The sequence below is a fragment of the Anopheles funestus genome, chromosome 3RL (genome assembly GCF_943734845.2).
Source record: "Anopheles funestus chromosome 3RL, idAnoFuneDA-416_04, whole genome shotgun sequence".
Taxonomy (NCBI): domain Eukaryota; kingdom Metazoa; phylum Arthropoda; class Insecta; order Diptera; family Culicidae; genus Anopheles; species Anopheles funestus.
The window spans coordinates 5764748-5786320 of record NC_064599.1 but is presented as its reverse complement, the minus strand read 5'-3'; the positions used below and the strand labels follow the sequence as shown (position 1 = coordinate 5786320).

At 42.4% G+C, this 21573-nt stretch overlaps 1 protein-coding gene across 2 annotated transcripts in view; it reads right to left on the bottom strand.

Moving 5' to 3' along the window:
* The window catches only part of LOC125769160 (protein grainyhead-like), a 174152-nt gene extending 165185 nt beyond the window's left edge, over positions 1-8967 (bottom strand). Inside the window, exon 1 of one of the 2 annotated variants that reach the window (XM_049437695.1) lies at positions 7702-8967. The gene's annotated coding sequence lies outside the window, so the exon portion shown is untranslated. The remainder of the gene's footprint in view (positions 1-7701) is intronic. The other variant, XM_049437694.1, reaches the window with a different exon arrangement.
* Positions 8968-21573: the final 12606 nt, after the last annotated feature.

Sequence of the window (21573 nt, the reverse complement as noted above, 5' to 3'; positions counted from 1 at the left end):
TCGGGTCGGTCCATGTTCGGTTCGTTTGCAAGACACAACAGCAACAGGACAACTGATACATAATATTGCAAACGACCCTAAGCAAGGGCTGGTGAAAACGGCATAAAAAAAGAAGTGTGTAAGTCTCCTCCCGCGTTCACTAGACGCGAAAGTGGTGCTGGCAGGAAGCGGCCAAACAAGATGTCCCACCGAAGTCGTCGACCATTTCCATCGATAACCCGTTAGCAGCAGGTATCCCGTTCGTCGCCGTCGGATTATTGCGCGTACACATTTATCTGTCGCAGACCCGCGCGCGCAGAGTCGGCGGCAATCAGCTCCATTCTGCACACGCGCATTCCTTGCTGGTGCGCAAATGGAACGCTTTCCCGGTTTCGAACAGACGCTTTTGAACAGTCGCAGTGTGTATGTTTCGGAGTATGTACCCGCGATTAAACGAGGCCACATACCGACCCCACGGTGCACCAGCATCCCGCATTCGACAATAATTCGTTCGTTAGTTTGTTCTTCACCAACACGCCCGGCGGGTGAGGGTAGCGGGTGTGCGGTGGAATTGGGGAGGGGTGAACAAAAACGGACGGGCTCGTTCCACACACGAAACATCGCAGCCCTTAGCTAAAAGAAGCCAAAGGCTTTTTGATGCTCGATTCTTCTCAACAAAGTGCAGCTTTTCCTGCGTGGTAAGCAACATAAACGTTCGATGAAGGTTTGGAGGAACCAGAGTAAGAACCTCCGCGAAACGGTGATGCATAAATGTGTGTAGGTTACTTTTTTGTTCAACCGATTTGCGAAGGCGTTAAGAAAGTAAAGCGGGAATCAGTTACTTCGATCGAAATGCTTTGGAAGCAAAGTAGTGCACTGGCATTGGAAACGGTGGGGAGGGATTGGAATTGCAAAAGAAATTTATATAATGAAAACACATTCCACAGCCACATAGGTACATGACGTTGGAACACATTCAACAACTGATGTTAACATGTGTTTTTGTAACAACAGCACTACAACGTAAGACTTTTGCTGTTAATGAAATGAGTGAAATTTTCGTTATAATGTTAAATAAAACACTATGTTTTACGATAAAATAATAAAACATCGAAATGATTATAAAAATAAAAAAAAACTTCAAAAATATAAAAACATGAAACCGAAATAAATGTTTACATCAAGAAAACACAAAAGCAATGTAATAAACATGTAATAAAAGCAAACAGAAAAAAATCGACTTGAAGGAACGAAAAGATAAGATAATGAACATAATAAAACAAAACAAAAAAACAGTTTAATGATTACAACAGGTAACTACAAATAATAAAAGAATAAATTAAATACAAAAAAGGACAATGATGAATAATAAGTTGAAGAATAAAATTAAGTTAAAAATTGTGTTTTCAATAATACCCAAACAATAAATAAAACGTCAACAATGCAATATAACTAAGTTGCAAAAGTGATACATTTTAATGCCACACAGTAATGCTTAACGTAATAATGAAATGTCACCATAAAATAAATGGACATTGCTTTCCAAAGCTAGAGAAAAGAAGCGTAAGAGCAGAAAAACGATATCACATTACATTATACTCCCTCTACACACAGATCCGCACACGTTCTATTTAATTCTAAATATTGCGGAAGCAATCGGAGGATTTCTTTCTGCGTCCTCCCCTGATTGCAAAAACCCTTTCTAACTTCATTTGCAGCAGCGCAAATGGCATGTACCTTTCCTGAAGGATGAATTCCGTTAGCTGTCTTGCGCGGTACAGGGCCCGATACAGTTAGATGTCGAGCAGGGACCGTTTGCGTGCGTATCACAAAAAACCCCCCCAAGTCAGTCAGTCGGATACGGAAAAAGAGTGGTAAAAGGAATCGCTCAAACTGGAGCATGCTGGGCGCAAATCGCATCACATCAGTTTTCCACTGAGTGGAGGAGAAATTCAATTCTTTTTTTCCCCCTGAAGAGTATCGGCCAACCACGGGGAAGAAACCCTCGGGAACACTGGAATCCCTAGGAATCTAGAAATGGATGCCTGGAGGCTATCGCCTCTCGTGGTTCCTTGCGGAAAAAGAAACAGTTACCATAAATCTTCCGTAATGAGAAATTGTTTAGTTCCTTCTCCGCTTGCTCCCTTCGGTTCCCGCACTCGTCTCGAGTGACAGACGGCAAAAAGACCACAACGAGAGAAGAATGAAGTAATTAGAAGTCATAAACAAACCACGAGTTTGGTGGCGCGCGCATTTGGAGTTGCGTGGAACATTACGAAGTCAGGGCTTTTGATGCTCCATAACTCTTCTGTTTGAATTATTCTGACGTATTCCATTGAAACTGAAATGTATTCTAGTTCGTATAGACTCGAGAATGGCGTCCAAAGTGCCTTTCCGCGTGGGCGAATACTCAAGCATCCTGAGTTACTAATCGGTAGAATTGTGCATATGAAGGAATTTACCATATACGTTGATGCGTAGAATAGCGATTCTTGCCATTTAATGGGTTACTTGGTTTATTTTTATCACTCTGGCTGAGTTAGTCAAAAGCCTGAAGAAGTAGTAAGTATGAAGGTATTTGACATACTATACAACATTTGTTTTGTGAACATAGCTCAATACTGTTTTCCTTTCTCTTCGTCTGAGTAGTGCAATATGTCATAAAAGAGCTGACTTGACATGGCCAAACGGTTGCAAAGCCTCCACATCCATCCGTTGTGGGCTGACATACCTAATTCCTGCTCGCAAATATCGACATCACTGCCTCGTATAACCGTAACCAACCCAAACACCGTGAATAACAGCCGAACGGATCCCATTTGAAATCATCACCCCGAAGCGATACATCTCAGCCTCGCTGTCAGTCGCGAGAGGTCGTACCAGGTGGTGCACATTTACATTTTTAGGACCGACTGCAAATTATTTACCCGGCTTCAGAGAAATCAGACCATCCTTTCATAAGTGACGCCGTTCTTACATATGCATAAAGCAAAGTAATAAAAAAAAAACATCTAAAAAAAATCAATGATCGTTTCCGTTCGTTAATATAAACACTTTTGCTGCACCATCAGGCACCGGTAGCGGGTCTCGAAAACTCATTTCGAACATTTCAGCACATTCAATAGGTTATATGTCTCCTGCACACGGTATATATCGCCGCACAGCTTTGCTTTGCCCGTAGTTAAATACAAACATCTCTCAACACGCAGGACAGTTCGTTTGTCGCTCGTAGCGAAATGCCATTAATCTCTTGCCTATCGTTTCTCGCCCCTCTGCCCACCGCGCTGCTGTTGGATGTCCTTCAACTGTAGCCGTTGGCTTTCGATCGATCCGACATCCGAACCGGCAGGCATGATTTATATCTTTGCATCCACCGGGCTGTCATGAATTGAAGATTGCATACCCCAGATATCGATATCGATCGGTGAGCTCCGTTCGGGCTCCATTAATTGCTCTCTCGTGTGGTAGGAGTAGAGTGCAATCCACTCGTTTGGCATGATTTGCTCCATTAAAAGTTGCACACAAAAACTACACTGTCATGCATATGCAAACAATGCATTTTATTCAACATGAAGTGATTTCTATTGCTATTTTAAATATTACAAATAAAAGTTTTTTTAATATTTTTTTTAAATTATTTTTTATAATAGAAAAAGTATTGTAAGCTATTTTGCTATTTAAAATGGAAAAGAAACGTAAATAACAATTATTAAAATCATGTAAAACCCCAAACGATACAAAAGACTTAAAGCGACGAACCCCATGTTGCTAATTAATCGAACAGAAAATCCACACGAAAACAGGGGTTTTGGGAAGGAAGGAAAAACAGAAATGCCAAAAACTAAGCACCGAAAAATGCACCCGACCTCAACACGTAAAATCCCATCGCGTTGTTTCATAACAAAACGCCACCGCTAAAATAGCACACGCTTTAGCGCAAAGTGCTGTGGAATTATGAACGATGTGTGAAAAAAAATAATCTCTCTCTATTCCCCACATCGTCACCACAGTACGAGCAGTGTTTGCACGGACATGACCTCACCACCCCGAGCGAAAACCTAAACCACCATCCCGGCATTATAGTGCCGAAACCAGTCAAGCAACACACGGTGTCGACCATCTGATCACGCACCGGGGGAGGGAGGATGAACGAAAAAAAAATCCAAACAAACAAAGAACCACGCAAATCATTTTCACCCGGTTCTTCCGGATTCTGGACCGTTTCGTGTGGCGCTTCACGACTGATGCCTCCGATGACGAAGTTGACCCGTTCTTGAGCGATCCAGTGTTTGCTGCGCGGTCGAATGTCTACACACCCTTCCATCAAAGTCACGTGCACGTTAGACCGGCTTTTCTACAAAACGGGTCTTTTTCTCGCTCTTCCGATGCCCGCGCATCGTTAACAAAAAAGCAAACCCGAGCACACGCGTTTGACGGATGACAGTTCTACTGGCGGGGTTCGATCCGTTCGTCAGGCTGATCTGCCGCCTCACAAACACATACCCACCAGTCAGGACTGGTTCGTGACGCGTTTAACTACACCAGTTCCTTCAACCTGATCCTCGACGCCATACTTGGTGCGTGTGTCGTGTTGCGATGGACGATCAGATTTTCTCTTTCGCACACAATTCGCGCGTACCCTCTTCGGGGGTTTGCTTGCGAATGCCCGTTTCGCGACACAATCTCGTGCGGTCTTCCGGTGCACTGAAAAGTGCAATTGTCCTCGGCTGCGGTACGATCGTCGTACGATCCCTGTGTCTGCAATTAACTCGCCAATAATAGCAATAATACCATGGCGTTCTTCAGGAAGCGCGTCGTGGCTTCGATCGGACCCGTCGCGGCTGCCTTGTCCGCTGATAGTTAATAACAGCCGTGCAACACGTAAGTGCGCCGCACCATGCCATTCGCCATTTTTGCTTCCTTTCGCCTCGTTAATGCAATGACTCCCTTTCTAAACTTTACCACACTACCGGGTACGGTTTTGTAGATCACTCATTGCAAAAGGGACCAGTAGTTGGAATTAAATCGGTTATGAAAGATAATTCATTTAATTTTTAACAGGAAGTAAAACTCAAACCTTCGCCTCAAACACGCATTTGAAATAAATTGATAAAAGCATATTTTTAAAATAAATAACCGAGAGAAGGAATAATATTTTCAACTACATTTTCGTGCCCAAAACCATTCACTTCTACATAAAACGAAAACGTACAGAGATTTTAAAAATGGAAAAGCAATCATGACTCATGAACGAAATTGGGAAAAACATTTCACCTACCAAAAACATGCCCTCATTTTGAAGCAAACGAACATGCAACCGTATCATTCACATCCTGGTAGCTTTTATCAGATCGTCAGGACGTGCAGACATAATGTTAAAAAATAAAAAAAAAATTAAAGTGCAACCCGTCAGTGCTGCGGTGAAGGAAAGCGTACAAAAATAATGAACTGGACCATGTACAGGATACTGACACTTTCTGATTGTAGTTAATTTTTTTTATTTTAAACGTTCTTTCTCTCTCTCCCTTTTGTGGAGTTCAATCTCGATCTTCTGTCACATTGCTGTGTGCGTATCTCTTTTCCAAAAAAGGGATGTTTTTCATTCCTCACAAACTACCAAGCGAATACTTTTCCCCATACTGAGTTTGCTGAGATTTTTCATTCTCTTCCACGTTTTTTTTTCAACATTTATTTTTTTTTTCATTCCCCGTGTGGGATTTCACACTGCACCATCACGAGAGCGTGTTCTGTTTTCGTCCGTCTCCCACTTTATCGCGTTATCGTCGCGGTACGGGAAACCCAAAATGTTTATGGTGGAAATGTCATGACATTTTATAGGTTAGTCCTCTGGATGGGTTTTTATTAATATCATTATTGTTGTTATTTTCATCGCTTCTTTCTTCACCCCCGTTAATGTAATCCCCCCTTCGGGGGTATATGTGTTTGTGGCTGTGTGTTGGTTTTATGCTGCGCCTTCGTGTTCGTGCCTTAACGTGCGCATGTAGCATACGAAACAACCGTACAACAAGAAAAAAAAAACAAACACCAAACACATCCCGAAAACTGATCACCGCTTCCAACGCAACATTCATGCATGATCGAGCCAAAATCACGCTTTTGCCGGTGTATTGGTGGCTTCCGTCTCTCTCCAAAACTCCCTCTCTCTGTCTCTCTCCGCTTCACCCTCTTTCCAACAAACCACCCTTCTCTTTACTTCCTTTCCTTTCCTTCCCGTTCGGCCAACAACATCACTTCCATTCAACCACCCTACCATGCTGTAGGAATCAACACCAGCAGAACCAACACCGCGCCAACCAAACGATGATGGCTACGTTGTTCAAAGCACAATCTTTGCCTCTACTCACCAAACAAGCAACAGAATCTTGGTTCTTGTTGCGCATTTTTTTTATAGTTTTGTTGTTTTTATCTTTCACCATTCTCTTTCGTTCTGTTCTTCATTTATCTTGCTCTCCATTTTGACTTAAGCTATCTTTCCTTCTCGCTTTTGATTTGCTTACAGCGAGTGTGTATGTGTGAGGACTTACACATATGGTTATTTTTATCCCCAACTATCCATGATTTTTCTCTCCTTTTCTCTCTTTTACTGGCACCTCCATTTCATCGTTTTATTTTACAAAGTTATTCCTCATCCTCTCTATCTTTCCTTTAGTGTTTCTCCATATCTACTCCTTCTCTTTATAGGTGTTCCCCCCTTTTTTCTGCGTCAAGTGACTCTTTCCGCATCATTGGCATGGCAACACTTTATGACTGAGAGTTGCCGAGTCTCAGAGGATCGGCGCCTCCATCAACACACATACATACACGCCCAAACGCCCCCTCCAATATGGGAGAATAATTTTTGGGTTGATATAAATACAAAACCTATCTAAAAGTCATGAAGTCACAGGCGAGAGTGGCGAATTATTTTATATTAATTTTACCCACACACTTATCACAAAGTTGCTAAGTTCCTATCGCATATCCTCTCATCTGTCGTTTGTTTTGTTCTCATGTGTGTATGTGTGTATCCCCCAAGGGTGGCTTGGGGACACGTTGGAAGACAATATTTCTGCACGACCCAAGGGAAACATCTTCCCAACATGGGAGCAGCAGCACTGCACTGAAAGCGTCGCGAAACCGTGCGGATTATTTTGGAGCAAGATAAGTTCAGGAAAGCACCAGCACGACCCGAGCGCAGAAGACGGAAAGTTCCAAAACGAAGAAAAAAGCTTTTACTTCGCGAACGAACGATATGTGTATCTCGCCCCTCGAGACAGGAGGTGACTTGTATTGCCTGTTTCCCTTTACCACCTCATCCTCCTCCACCTTCATCTCCCCCCTCCCCTTTCGCCCATCCTTGTTCTTCCCAACGACACACAGCATCGCGCTACAGGCGGATATTTCTCCAAAGCATACACACACACGGGGTTCACCCGTTTCGCTCAGCCGTCTTTCGAACTGATCGGCAAGAAGACACACAATCCCTCGGTGCAGACGACGGCACAAACCGGGGGGGTTGCGCACAAAGCTACATTAATGGCATGCAAACGCGAAGGCAACGTTCTGTCGCGGACTCCATCTCAACAACCGTCCATCTCCGGACGAAATTGACAAAGAAAGAATGGTGAAATGGAATATTCTAGTTCTCGTGCTGTTAAAAAAAAAACAGCGGTCATCTTCAGGGAAAAGAAACGAAACGTAAAGTTTTTAACTACTCCTTACCTAGTAGACTACTACTTGGTGCCGGAACTGGACGTTTATCCCCGACAGCGATGGCTGAGGAAGACGCGAGATGTTGCTGATTTAATTTATCTTTTCCCGCCTCTGCAGAAGCTTAGCTTTGCGCCGTATAATCCACCGTTTCGTTGCATCCACCACACCACCACTGCTGACACAAACCACTCGCCTAAAGGCATACACGTATATATATATTGGTTGGCGCTTATTTTTGCCTTTAATTTCGCTCCTTTACTACGATTGCACCTTATTTCCGCGTTTGCACCTTGATTGCACTCACTCCGTTCGGCTTCTTTTCCACTTGCATTCGCGTTTCTCTGGCCTATACGTCACCACTGTTGCATTTATACTTCACTATGCATATTTATTACCATTTTTTTGCTTCTTCGATCCGCTGATTCGATCCTTCACACTCACGGTACACGAACGATCGACACACACTGCTGCTGCTCACGCAAAAGCACGCTCTCGTGAAACACTTTGGAGAAAGACTTCAACGCTTTCACGGTAGCTGATAAGCGACGAACCCCCTTGGAACACGTTGGACCGAGAAACGATTCCTTGTCATTTCCTGCAACCTGACGGTAGTTGGCGATCTAAGGCCTTCCTGTTAAGAACACTCAGCACGATGTTTCACGGAACTATCGACCAGATACAGAAGACACAACCAGCAGAGCACACAACGCACGCAGCGTGTAAAACGCACAGTTTAGGCGCGAGCGTGACGGTTCGAGGACGATACAAACACTATCAGGTTGTGCTATATCACGCTTCCCACACTCTTCCCCTACCCGCGCTCGTTACCCAACGCTTGGGGGGACACCACACATTCCACAACACCAACAAATCTGCTGGGTCCTTTGGAGCTCCGTACTGTAAGCGCCGTCTCGGGACGATATATACACCTATTGTTTCACGGGCACGTACACACAACACGATCCGTACCGTTGGCACATCCACCGCTGGCAGGTGGCTCTTCAGATAATAGTTGCAGACAGTATTACGAATGACAAAACCGCGGGACGCACGTACGAAACGATTTCCTGCGTTTCGTTTCTTAGCAACTGCGCAGCAACGGGCAGCAGAGCAGTAACGATCTGAAACATACGACACGACCCTGCGAGCTAACAACCGAAGCGCTTGCGAGTGCTTCAGCGTCGACAGGCAAGAGCAGCAGAAACAACCCGGCAACTCGTCCAACCACTCCCGCCCTCTGGCATTCACCTAACTACGGCACAACTGGTACGATGTGTTGGTGGCATAGTAACTGCTCGAACCAACACACACACACACGTACGCGCTCGTGTGTGCCAGGAGCGAGAGAAAGGGAATCCCAGCCATTGGCACCGATCGTAGCCGATGAAGCGGATGAAAAACGATCGCCCGTACGCACACACAGCACCATCGATCGTGCAGCATCTCTTTCATGCTTAAGCGCACACTACGGTCGCTTCTCGTTCTTAACGTGCGGCCCACTCACTTACGCAAACCAACACATCGTTCGGCAAATGTCAACGCAAGTATCCCAGGGGCGCGGCGGGAAGGGATTTGCGACGGTAAAGGTGAAGTAGGTTCAAACCTGCCACCAGTGAACGAGGAGCAAAGATTTATGAAAGAGATCGACAGCAAGAGAGAATCATATCTTGCAAGCTAATACGCAGGGATCGAAAGACTTGGGACTAAAACTGTTTTTTTTTTTTAAGAATAGTGCTGTACTCGTGATTTTGATAAATCTTTACAGTAAAACCGTACATCAAAAAAGAAACATTGTTACCAAAATATTAACTATTTTCTCTTAACTTGTTTAATTTTAAGATTTAAGATCGAAAATAGTAGAAAAATCGCACCTCATAAGTTCTTAAAAATACCAAAAGGAACTCATGGCTTTCACAGGAATCTTCAACGAAGCAGTGGTGTTACGTATATTAAAAATATTAGGGATATACATTGCTTATAAAAAGGGGCTCATTGAAGCTTTTTAAGCATGTACAGATTAACTTTGAAGTAGAAACTAAATCTTGGAAACTTCCTTGAAGTTGTGCTTAAAACGGACACCCAAAAAATCTATCTTATCGACCTCGCACAGCCCAATTGCTCTAGGGCGATTCGTATATCCTTCCTTGTGTTGGTTACGATCGGCGGCAACTATAGCTCGCGCATGATTCAAACCAAAAGATCACAAACGATCGAAACCGTGCAGGATGGTGGCCCAAAGCAACCACATTCACAACGACGCCGACGCTGTCTATTGGGGTCTGCTCTCAATCGCGGTCACCTCGAAGGCTGCCGAGCTGTCATTCCGTCATACCAGCGTTGCTGTCAGGTGGGTTGTGAGTATCATTGCATGCATCTGTATATGTGTGCAGCGCGCTCGAACCGAGCAGTGGCTCGAGCAGAGGCCAGTGGAGGCCGGCAAAAGCTTAACTTTCAAGAAGTCACTAGCGGCGCGCATTTTATTATGGCAAGGTATTTTGACCGTGGACATCGCAAGGCTATAATCGTCCGAGGGTCTGCTTTGGATGCTGCAGGTTTTTTGGATGGGGCAGAGGTTTGGATTCGAGATGCGAGATACAGGCGTTTCCAAGTGCTGCGAATAATGCGTGGGAGACGAACAGCAGAAGAAGCCAACCAGGAAGAAACATAATCTGCAAATCGCGCAATGAAATCTACCACGACTCACCAAACCAACCGTTCGCGGTAGAGTGAAGATCGGATTATTATTCTTTTTCCCGTGTCTTCGCTGAGTTTATATTTGAGCTTGGTCGTTTTCGTCCACCAATTGCACCGAGACCGAGCGACTAAACTGGCACGTGCGCACAAAGAAACCATTTCCCGCTCAGTAGTGCTGTGAGGTATCATCACAAACGTTTTTTTTTTTTTCAATTTGAAGACTACCGATCTTATGCTAAGGGAATTTTGTCATAGAACATAGAGAGAGGAGAGTATAGAGCAAAAACAACCAACATAAATCTCTATCGACACATATCAGGTTCAAATTTATTTGGTGGCCGTGGTTAAGTGTACGGAATATTGAAAGACATCAACACTGGATCAAGCGACGAACCTCTTTTTCGAGTGCCAATTTTAAAGCGGAATAAGGGTGAATGTCCTATTCAACGAATTTATTTGTATTATCATGTCTTATAATAAACTGTGTATTGGCACGTTGTTTTTTTACTTTGTTTTCTATCACGTGAATTCAATGCGACAGAAACTGATGTATACTACGAACGCTAAAACAAATTGTGTTACTAAAACAACATACATATCTTTTCAAAACTTCCTATACTTTACAATAAAGTTAGTAACCCCGAAAATATACGACTCATTTGAAATACCTGCCCACAGCCCATTATGCGATCGCCGATAGTGGACCATGTCCCAGAAATAGTCAAATTCAAATGCCCCCCGGGCAAAGGGAAGTAATCCGATTTGATTCGATACGAAAACTATTCCTCTTTCGCCTCATCTTCTTCAGGTGGGAACTCTAATTCGAAATTAATATCGCCTCAGGTGAGGCCACAACCCCGTCACTGTTTGTGGTGATAGTATTTATCGATTTTTTGGGGAGGAAATGGTGAGTCAGAAAAGGGGAAGTACCATTCGAGGATTGAAGAAGGGTTTGAAACATTATGTAGAAATGAGACCGCAAAGACAGAGAATATTTGATTTCAAATCGAATCAAACGTCCCATCGTAGATACAAATATGTTCGACATGACATACATCTAGAAGTGCGAATATTTTACATTAAAAATTAAAATTAATATTTTGATTTTTAGCCTCATACCATTGACGTTACAAAGCAAGTGTGCTCCCTGGGATAAAGTGCGTCGATGCACAGAGAACTCCTCGGCACAAGATTCTTGCGCCTTCTGACTTCACTCGCTTAGATCCTCTCCCTACCCTATCTGCTGTCGCCTATTGAAAGATTCTTGTGCCAGCTCATAAGGAGTGATGTTATTTATTTGTGTTTTTTTCCTTCTCCTTTTTCATCCAAACAATCCTCGACCGATCGACCGTCTCACCCGCGAGTGCGTAGCGATTGCGTTCGTCCATCAAAAGACTTCGATGCGCCTTCGCCGTGCATGGCGATGAACCTTCCCATACATGAAGTGGCATCCCATACATACGCGACGGAATCGAACCCAAAAGTGTGCGGGAGACTCACTGTACGGAGAGACTTATCATCATCATCAACGTCCTCCACCGGACCGGGGTATGGTGGGAGGACACAATGCTGGAGAAACGATCTTAAACCGTTTCCTCTCACTGTATGCGTTTCAGCCGTCCAGCGGTGTCCGAAAACGGAAAAGACGGTCGCAAAGACGTCGATCTCTCTTTGTGGCTCTCCGCACTGAAATCACGATCCACAACACCACAAGTGTTGACTCTGGCACGCACTCTAGCTGCACACTCGCGCGTTCGCGCACCAATACCTCGACAGACCACTGGGATGCTGCAAATCCAACATGGCTTCCGCGAACATACAGCCGCGAACATCGCGAGATTTTTAAGCGCAGGGCTGCGCACACTAGTGTGTGTGAGTCGCGTTCGTTATACCACGATCGCACCCCCCTTTATTTTTTGCTTTAATTATATGTATGTGAACGATCATTTGTTGTTTTCCTTTTTTATGGAGGTGTAATAAATAAACGTATGTATGGTGCCTACATTGGAGATAATGCATGGACAGGGTAGCAGAAGAAACAACAAACGACGACTTCCAGAAGCTGGAGACTATAGCGACACAAGGGTAAAAGATCGGTAAGAAGGGTGACGAGATTGGAACTTCCTCGTAAGATGCAGATCAAGATAATGTATTTTTAAATATCTGATGAAGCACTTACAACTAGGCAAAGACAAATACATAAAGCGGAAGAGTTTGTTTTAAATGAAAAACGCTTCAATGCTGTTAAATTTAAAGAACCCTGACGGATGACTTTGAAGAAAAAAATTCATTCAAACTCCAATAAGGTTCAAAGAACTAAAATATTAAAATAACTATAATTGTTATAAAATCAAATTTTTACAACAAAAGACGAAAGTTAGTCCTTTTATTATATTGCATGCAGAAAACTTCTTCACAAAATTTAAACCATTTCTTTTACAGTTTGGCAACATACTTTATGGTGTGTTTTGGTTACCACTCAACTCCACAACTTCAACCACGCAACGGCACTGACGCATTCGTGACCTGTCACCGTGCACAGTATAAGCGAAATAAAAACACGGTACATTAAAAAAAAGGGATTCTCCTGCACTTCACGCGACCAAACCCAGGGCACGTACAATCAACAGGACTATCGCCCCGTTCACCTTCCCTCGCTGCACTAGTGGATCGGCCAGAAAACAAACAAAGAACGAGATAAAGTGAAACATTAACGAAAAAACGGCATTCAAAAAATCCAAACCCATATGCAGCAAACAGCAACAGAAACGCAACACCAAACCGTACGACAAGCTATGAAATGCATTGAAACAAACGACCAGAGATAGCCAGAGTGTCCAAGTGTATGAAAATGGTCCGAGCATTGTTGGGCCCGTTCAGCCAATCAGCATGGGTAAATGGAAAGTGAACCGAAACGGGCGCAGCAGCAGGAAAAAAAATGCCATTCTGCCTCTGTACTCCCCAAAATCGGAGATGATGAAACAAAAAAAAAAGAAAAGCAAACCGTGATCACCATTTCCAACAGCGGCAACTCCAAAAACGAGCCAAAGAATGATCGTGCAGGAGTGAGTGAATCGTCCAAAAGGACTACGGTTATAACTATTTTTTTGTTCCTCTCGATCGCTTCGCTTTTACTCCTTTTTGGAAAGTGTTGCAGTGTCTGCAGTAAAAAAAGCCTTACAATTTTTACTACGACCATGGGAAACAGGATGCCTGTAAGGTGAAGACATGTTTATAATAACAACAACAAAAAACTACAATCACACACAAACGCACGTATGTAACCGAAGGGAAACGGGCCAAAAAAGCAAAGCCCCGGAGAACATTTCATTTCGTGAATGATTAAAGACAAAAGATAATGAGTTATCTGTCCGGCGGGGATGGAAAAACGTTGCTTTAACGGCAGCCAACGGTCCTGGCGCTCGGTTCGGCATCATCTTTTTTCCCTTCCACGGTGCTGCTGTGTGTTCGAAGAAAAGGATGCTGCATGATGAGGTAGCGCATGGGGAGAATACCTGGGGTGAATCAACGGACAACGGGCAACAAGCTGAAAACGTTTACGAACGAAACCACGTACGAAATTGGGAGGACTTGTAAGGAGTTGTTTCCGAAGGGTTTCAGAAGATATCGAGAGGGAGAGAGAGAATGTAAAGGCACGCTGCTCGTGCCTTCACGCCCGCTTTGCCGTCAGGACATGACGCTGCTTGAGTGCAGCAGTGAAGCGAAAAGGGTTTTTGGGGTAGGAATGCATTGCGTTGAATAAATGAAAGGCAAAAATGTTTAAACCATCCAATAAATTGTTCGATCAGTTTGGTTTGGTCGAAACACTTTCTCTCTGAAAATTCGTTTTTTTTTTCTTCTTCGTTTGTTAGAGTTCTTGATCGGTGTTGGTATGTGTACAGTTCGTTACTTAATATGGTAGCTTGAAAATGGATAATTTCGCGAAGAAAAACCTGGTGAATTGGAATTGAATAAAAAACAACAACAAAATTTAAGCCAAGTCCCTGGACTATTGGAAGGATATTAACGATTTTTTTTAAATAATTTCAATCAATATTATTTTCCTGCTCATTATATTAAAATATAATGTTTTATTGAAACAAATACTTTTACGATAAAGTTAAAAGGTTCATTTTTCTTACATAAAAATACAAAACAAAAAATAGAGTGGAGATATCCGTTTTGCCATATTATTCCACTTTAATGCAATTCGATTATCGGGAGAAACATTTTATACATCCTTACAGCATTGCAAATTGCGCAACCGAACTCAAGCCACGAAAGTTTTGCGTAGGCGAGGACGCCTTTCGGTTTCAGAGGTCTAGTTTCGTTCGGTTGTTGTCGTTTGTTCGTGTTTTTTTTCTTCTCGTGAAGACATTCATTTTATATTGACTTTTTTATACACTCCACCAGCAGGATGTAGCGTTTGGCATGTATGCTTTCAATCTTTCAACAGATTTCGGATTCCGGATCCTCGACTAATGGAGGTCGCGATACGCGCGGCACGAATCCTTTATGCATTTTATTGCATCCATCACTTTCGTTAGCTTTTGCATATTTTTGGTTTGTTCTTCTTTTTTTTTGTTGGTTAATTACGTTTTCATCTGCGATTCGTAACCTTCCATAGCGGTGAGAAAATTGCAAATTTAAAATCTTTGCAAAGAAAGAATTTCTCATCGGGAATTAAAGGGTGAAGAAATTGTGTTTTTATATTAGGCAAATCATTAAATATTAAATCCACACTATGCCCCAGGATACCAGCATCATTAGTCGCATAAATTGGTGGTAAGTTGCCGCCATCAAAAATGCATTACAAAAAAAAAAACGAAATACACCCATGCAATGGAATTATTTCGTTAATTAAGCGAAAAAACGATAAATCTTGCCGGCGCCGTGTATAACCTCTGCATCGGTACGGTGCAATTAAAGTGAAGTGACGAATCAGTCATAAAGAAATTACTGTTTGCAATGTAATAAACCATCAACTTCATGGAGATGCAGTACTAGCGGTACCGAACTTTTACTCAAAACAGCAACAATAGTTCATAAACTTCACTAAAGGATCTTCACAAATGAAATAAGGTAATTATTACCTTTAAGCAAACCCATCACCCCGGCATTCGTTTATTGCAGGCGTAGGGCTATAAAAGCACATTTGCACATTTTATATCAACAACTTCAGCAAAACGAAAACGTCGCACTAATTGACTCAATTTCCTCATAAATCTGGTCACTGGAACAGGTTCCATTCGCATGCGTTGCGTGCTAGCGCGACCGGCCACGTTCTGGTTACGTTTGAAGTTTACGCAACCATTTGCTGCCGAACCATTTCACCGATAAATGATACGTGATTTCATGTGCTACGGGTCGCACATGGGCCATATGAAGAAACGCTTTAAGATTCGAAGGTATCACAAGAGTCCCGGATTTGGTCTCTGTTCGTACGCACAATTTGATCGATCGATCGATTTTTGTTTTAATTTAGCTTTTTTCATACTCAAATTCTAGACTTTGGACAGAAATTCCTTGAATTTGGTGAGATATACACAACTCAAGAATGGAGTAGACAAATTTTCATCAGAAATGAGGAATTTCTCTGGGCTGAATATATACGGATTAATTACAATAAACCATCTTCCATCTTAAATAGAGAATTTTTAAACCATTTATAGTATAAGGATTAGCATCTCTCACACTTTTGCCACTGAAAAAGAATGTAATTTAAATGAACGAAGAGCTTAAGTTATTTTTCTTCAACGAATCGCCAGTAATGTGATCTTCAAGGCGGCCATTTTCACGATTTCCATTAAACCATCATTTCATTCATGCTCTTTCATTCATTTCCCGGCAACTTGTTTTTTGTCTCGTCCTGCATAATACAATCGTAACAGTCGAACGATGCGAATAAGCGCCATCGTTTATGGCTGTGGTTCGAGTAAATTTGAAATTATTCCATTCCTTCCTTTTTATTCCAACCGGATCTAGCGCAACCATGCGCGGCAAACGCATAAATGACAAGCGCACGAGCACGATGAATTAGTGCAATTGGGCGGGTGAAGCAAGTTTGCTCGCTTTTCCCTAAGCAGCTTTTACCCATTCCAAGGTAACGAGAAGGAGGAAATAAATCTCCTTTCTAGGTTTGCAGGTTTCATTTATCTACCGAAGCGCTGATAGCTTGTGAAAGGTTTTATTTATGTGTGTTTTTTTTTCTTCTTTCTGTTGCCTTCTAGTTGGCACGAGACACAACAGCATCATCGCTAAAACCAAAAGCTCACCAAAACCCGCGTTGATTGGGACACGCTTTGGAGAGCGACAGCGATAACGCTGTAAAAGGCAGACCCAACCTAGCCAAAGTAGGATGTTCAACCCACACAAGGAACGCACTGTTTACGTTTAACGTTGATTAAACTCATTACAGTGCGCAGTAGTATCGTGATGGCAAGATATTCCCCTTTTTTTAAATAATTGTGTACGTAATATAGACTTACAGTGTTTCACTTAATTTTATTTTGTGATGAGAGTGTTGTTACGATATTGCTTTAATATGTAAAGAAACTAAGTCATTCGCTCTAATACACCGGAGATCGTGGGTCTAATCTCGTCTACACGGATCGTTTTGTAAGATTTTTTAGAAGTTTTTCCATGTAATCATTCCAACCTATGGTGATCTAGTCTGATTGGAGAGAATTCAACCTGGATGATCAGGAAAGATGTGCAAGCTGTTGATATAGTCTAGAGAAAGATCCAGAATACTGATGGAACTTGCCATTTCGAAAGATATTCCTCAAATATCTTCCTCAAAGATATTCCTCAAAGATATTCCTCAAATATCTTCCTCAAAGATATTCCTCAAATATCTTCCTCAAAGATATTCCTCAAATATCTTCCTCAAAGATATTCCTCAAATATCTTCCTCAAATTTTGAGAACAAGATGTTAACCATTAAGGAAATTGATTAAGTATTTACAGAATTTAAAATGATCAGTTCGGACATCTGAGGCATCCCTGCCAAATACGCCTGTTGACAAAAGATGTCTAAAAGATTTTGAAATTCTACTTGCAATTCTAGAACTCCTGGTCGCTCACACTCCCAAGATTTTTTCACATTTAAATTTGCATTTTTTATAAACCTCTAACGGAAAATCTTGCTTCCATCTCAAAGGAAGAACGTTTACAGGAAAAGCACAATCCCAAACAAAAATTGAAAATGTACAAAAACAAGCATCGTATTAAAATTAATCATCTTCTACCTTCTTTGCTCTTTACTTTGGTCTGTATCACAGCTGGTTTAGTAGCCCTTTCGCCAACTGTCCGTTAATAATCCGATCTTCACTGACCATCAGTGACACTGTCAGTGGCAGCTGCAGAAAGGACGAATTTCGACCGTTGGCAGTTAGAAAGCAAGGAAGTAAAGTATTTTCGCTCAACCGGCCCCGCACAGAACCGACTTTCCCACGATTAGAGAGCAGGCCAAAACATTAGCATGAAAAATTAAAATTCTGTATCTCAAGGAAACACATAACAGCCAACAAAAAAAATTCTAGCTCACACAACTACCCAACCAAAGCATCCCGCGGAAAGACACAAACCGTCACAATCGTCCAAGACTATAACCCGTTTGACCGGTACATTCCCATGGACGAAGGATGCGTCCTGTTTGTCCATTCGCACCGGTCATCGCTGACCGGATCGCACCTTCAAATCGCCAGCTGCTTGACCGTTGCGTAGTCCTTAATCTTACGTACTACCGCATCCTCTCTCGACTACCGTCCATTGCCGGAGGGTCATCTTACGGAAGAGGAACAGTTGTGCAAAAAAATGGAAGAACAAAAAAATACAATCAACAGCCAAACGTGCTTGAATGTGGAAGATTACACACCAACCCCGGTGAGTGACCAATGTCCAGTGAGTTAACCCTTCACAAGACAGAATACGAAGTTCTGTATTTATCCGTCGACAGGCGCTTCCTTTTCTTCCCCCTTTTCGGTAGGACGGAAGGTTTCAGGAGGCCGCAACACCCGACCCTACGGAAGGGACAAACCTTAAAAAATCTTCCCCTCCGTTCATACATACTTCAATCCTCATGCTCAACGGGAAGGCGTTGTCCACTGCGAAACGAAATGGACAGTAAAAGGATGGGTTTTGCATTGAGCTGAACGTGTCAGTCTCTATCACAGAGCTGATTGTTGTTTTATCCTTCACATTCATGGTCATCCTAGGACATTCAGTGGAATTGATATCCTCGCTACCGTTCCATATCGGACATGGAAGAGCTACATTCCAAGAAGGGTTGCGCCGATCAGTCTACCAATTCTGCACAAATAATACAGCAAAAAAGGGAAAAAATGGCATCAGCCTTCTTCTTTTTTTCTGGTGACTTACACTAAACATTACCATTTATTACACCGGACGAAGCAATTTATACACTCTTTTGCTGCCGAACAGACGGAAAACGAATCTGTAGATCCTTCCCGTATGGCGCTAGCACCTTCAAAACTTGTTTGTCACCTTTTACCCTTGCTTAACCATGTGCGGAAGAATGGTTAGAATTGCTTACGGGATTAGACGAGGAAATCGCCCAAAGCATAACCCCTTTTTTCTTTATATCTTTTTTTTGTGTGTGCTGTAATTCAACTTTTCTTTATAGCGGAAAACATCAGAAAGCGATAGATATTGAATAAAGAATTACCAAAAAAAAAACCTTATCCTTAACTATGCAAGAACAATCCATCTCTTGCCGGACAAAAGGAGAGTTTTCATTACGCGCGCACTTAGCGAAGACAGAAATCACGTTCTAGAGCTGGCTGAAGGTGTCGTAATTAAGCGCAAGCCAAGAATAAGAGCATTTTGGAATCACGGCGTAATGTTTTACGATGTTTCCCCGAGGGTTGTAGCAAAGTGAGGATGGGATTTTTTGTTGTTCGTATCGGTATTCCCTAACGGACGTAATTAAAATCGTTCATATAAGGTGACCAATGGCTATTCATTAAACAGCAGCAAGAGCAACAACAAATGAAGCTATTAACGGACGATTCAGAAACAATGGGAAGAATCTTATTTTCATCAGCGTTGGGTTGCACTGCAAGCAGGAGAGTTAATTGATTCTGTACAAAATTGGTTACCAAAAAAACTTGATTCAACAGTTAATTTAATTGTAATAGAATCGTGAATTATGTAACAATTGGTAGCCTTGCCTTGTCTTGTCTGTATTTTTGTCTGTATTTTTAGTTGAGAAAAATTAAATTTTAGTAAGTTCGTCACAATATGATATACAACTGATAAGTACACGGTAACACAATATCGAGGGTCTTGAGATGTTATCGTGTATTGGACTGAGAGAAATAACTTACATTATTTAGAATCAAATTATTTTCCATTTTTAGTAGCATCACATCAATTTCAACATTTTCCCACCGATAACAACTTCTATCTAGGATACAACAACGTTACGGTAATAATCTTAACATCAGACTTGGGAAAAAAATAAAATAAATAAATATTTTTCACCCATATCTCATGTGCCTTAGAAAGCCTTCTAAAAGCCCGCAATTCAATTTGCAGTTAACCCCAGTCGTCACCCTTTTTATCTGTGCTGCACGCGCACTGTCCATCGCTGTCCACAAGACGCGATTCGGATGGTTGTGTCATTTCAAACCACAGCGAATGAATTGCGACGGCTGTAAACAACAATTATCGATGATTTTCAAGAAGAAATAAACGGCAAAAACCTTCATCGCGCCTCTTGGGAACGATTCCACGGGATGAAACTGTTCGTGTGCTGCTTATCGCATGCCACTTTCTGCGTTTCTGCCGCATCTCGTTGGCAGCGCATCGATCATATATCCAGGCAGGCGACAACGTGCGCAAAGGTAATCGCCACCCTTCGCAATCGCGATGCATTCGCGTCATGTGTGCGGGATGATGATGATGATGCGCGTTGAACTGCGTGAGAACCACCTCGCGTATTATCCTCGTTCCACGGGACAACGCATGATTCCGACCGCCATGATCGAACCGATCAGCACACATCGGTACCATCGGGCGGTCTGCAAACGAGCGTCCAATTTATCAATGTCCCGGGCTGGATTGAATGGCGTACCGGGCGGAATGGTACGGAGCAGCTGCGTTTTGCTCATCATCGCGAGGACATAAGGCCGTTGCTTAGTTGTACCCACGCAACCACTTGCTGAGTGTTCTTTCCTCCGCATGCCAAAACCCTTGACACTATAACAATCAATCGTTCTATTTAATGTAAATAATAATCACCAAACAGCATAACGATGTAGTATGTCTTTCGAAGAGGATTTTTTTCAAGTAACGCTTCCAGACTAAGCTTCACATACTGTAGTGAGATGATTCCAAATTCAATTACGAATATTATTCGCTTCTTCTTAAAGATTTTCTTCTTTCTCTTTAAGTTTAATATTCTTAAAGAGTTTTTTTCCTCTCTCACGATAGAGTGTCTTGCCAACTGTTTATCTCATTTGGATGTTGTTTGTTCGGTGTCATTCTAATGACATAATCAACCTCATTTTCCTCATATCACTGCACGCACATGCACTTTAGTGAGTATTTTTTTCGTGTTCTTAAACACCTTAAAGTAACCCGAAAAATATATAACGTGGCCATCAGTTTTTGACAATAAAATATTCTTTTCAGAATGAATAATGCATTACGTTATCAGTAATCCTATCCACCGTAAGAATTCCGTGTGCGTTTGATTATACCCCTTTGTGCAAAACGGCCAATCGTGCCCATCACTACTTTGTATCGTGCGACCGATAGCGTCGAGCTTTTTGGTCGTAAAATTAGTTCCACGTTGTTAAAATTCGAAACGCACCATAAAAATCAATTTGCGTTCCGAACCGCATATCACAGCATCTTTAATCGGGCACGGGTTACGGAACGGTTTATCGTCCGACCGTAGCAAGTCGTATCTTTTAGCACCCACATGGTGAGATTTTTGCCGCTGTTGTTGCTCTATCCGACTCGGTAGAGCCGATGCTTCATATTGAAAGTCTTCATTTATCAAACGGCCTCATCGTTCCTGCTGTGCGCCACGCTTTTGCACTATAATCAATCTTTAATGGACTGTATGCTGAAGTACGGTAAGTAATACTTTTCCATCGATAAGAAACTTCAATGGAACGATATATCTAATTGTGCTAGAAATATATAACGGATGTC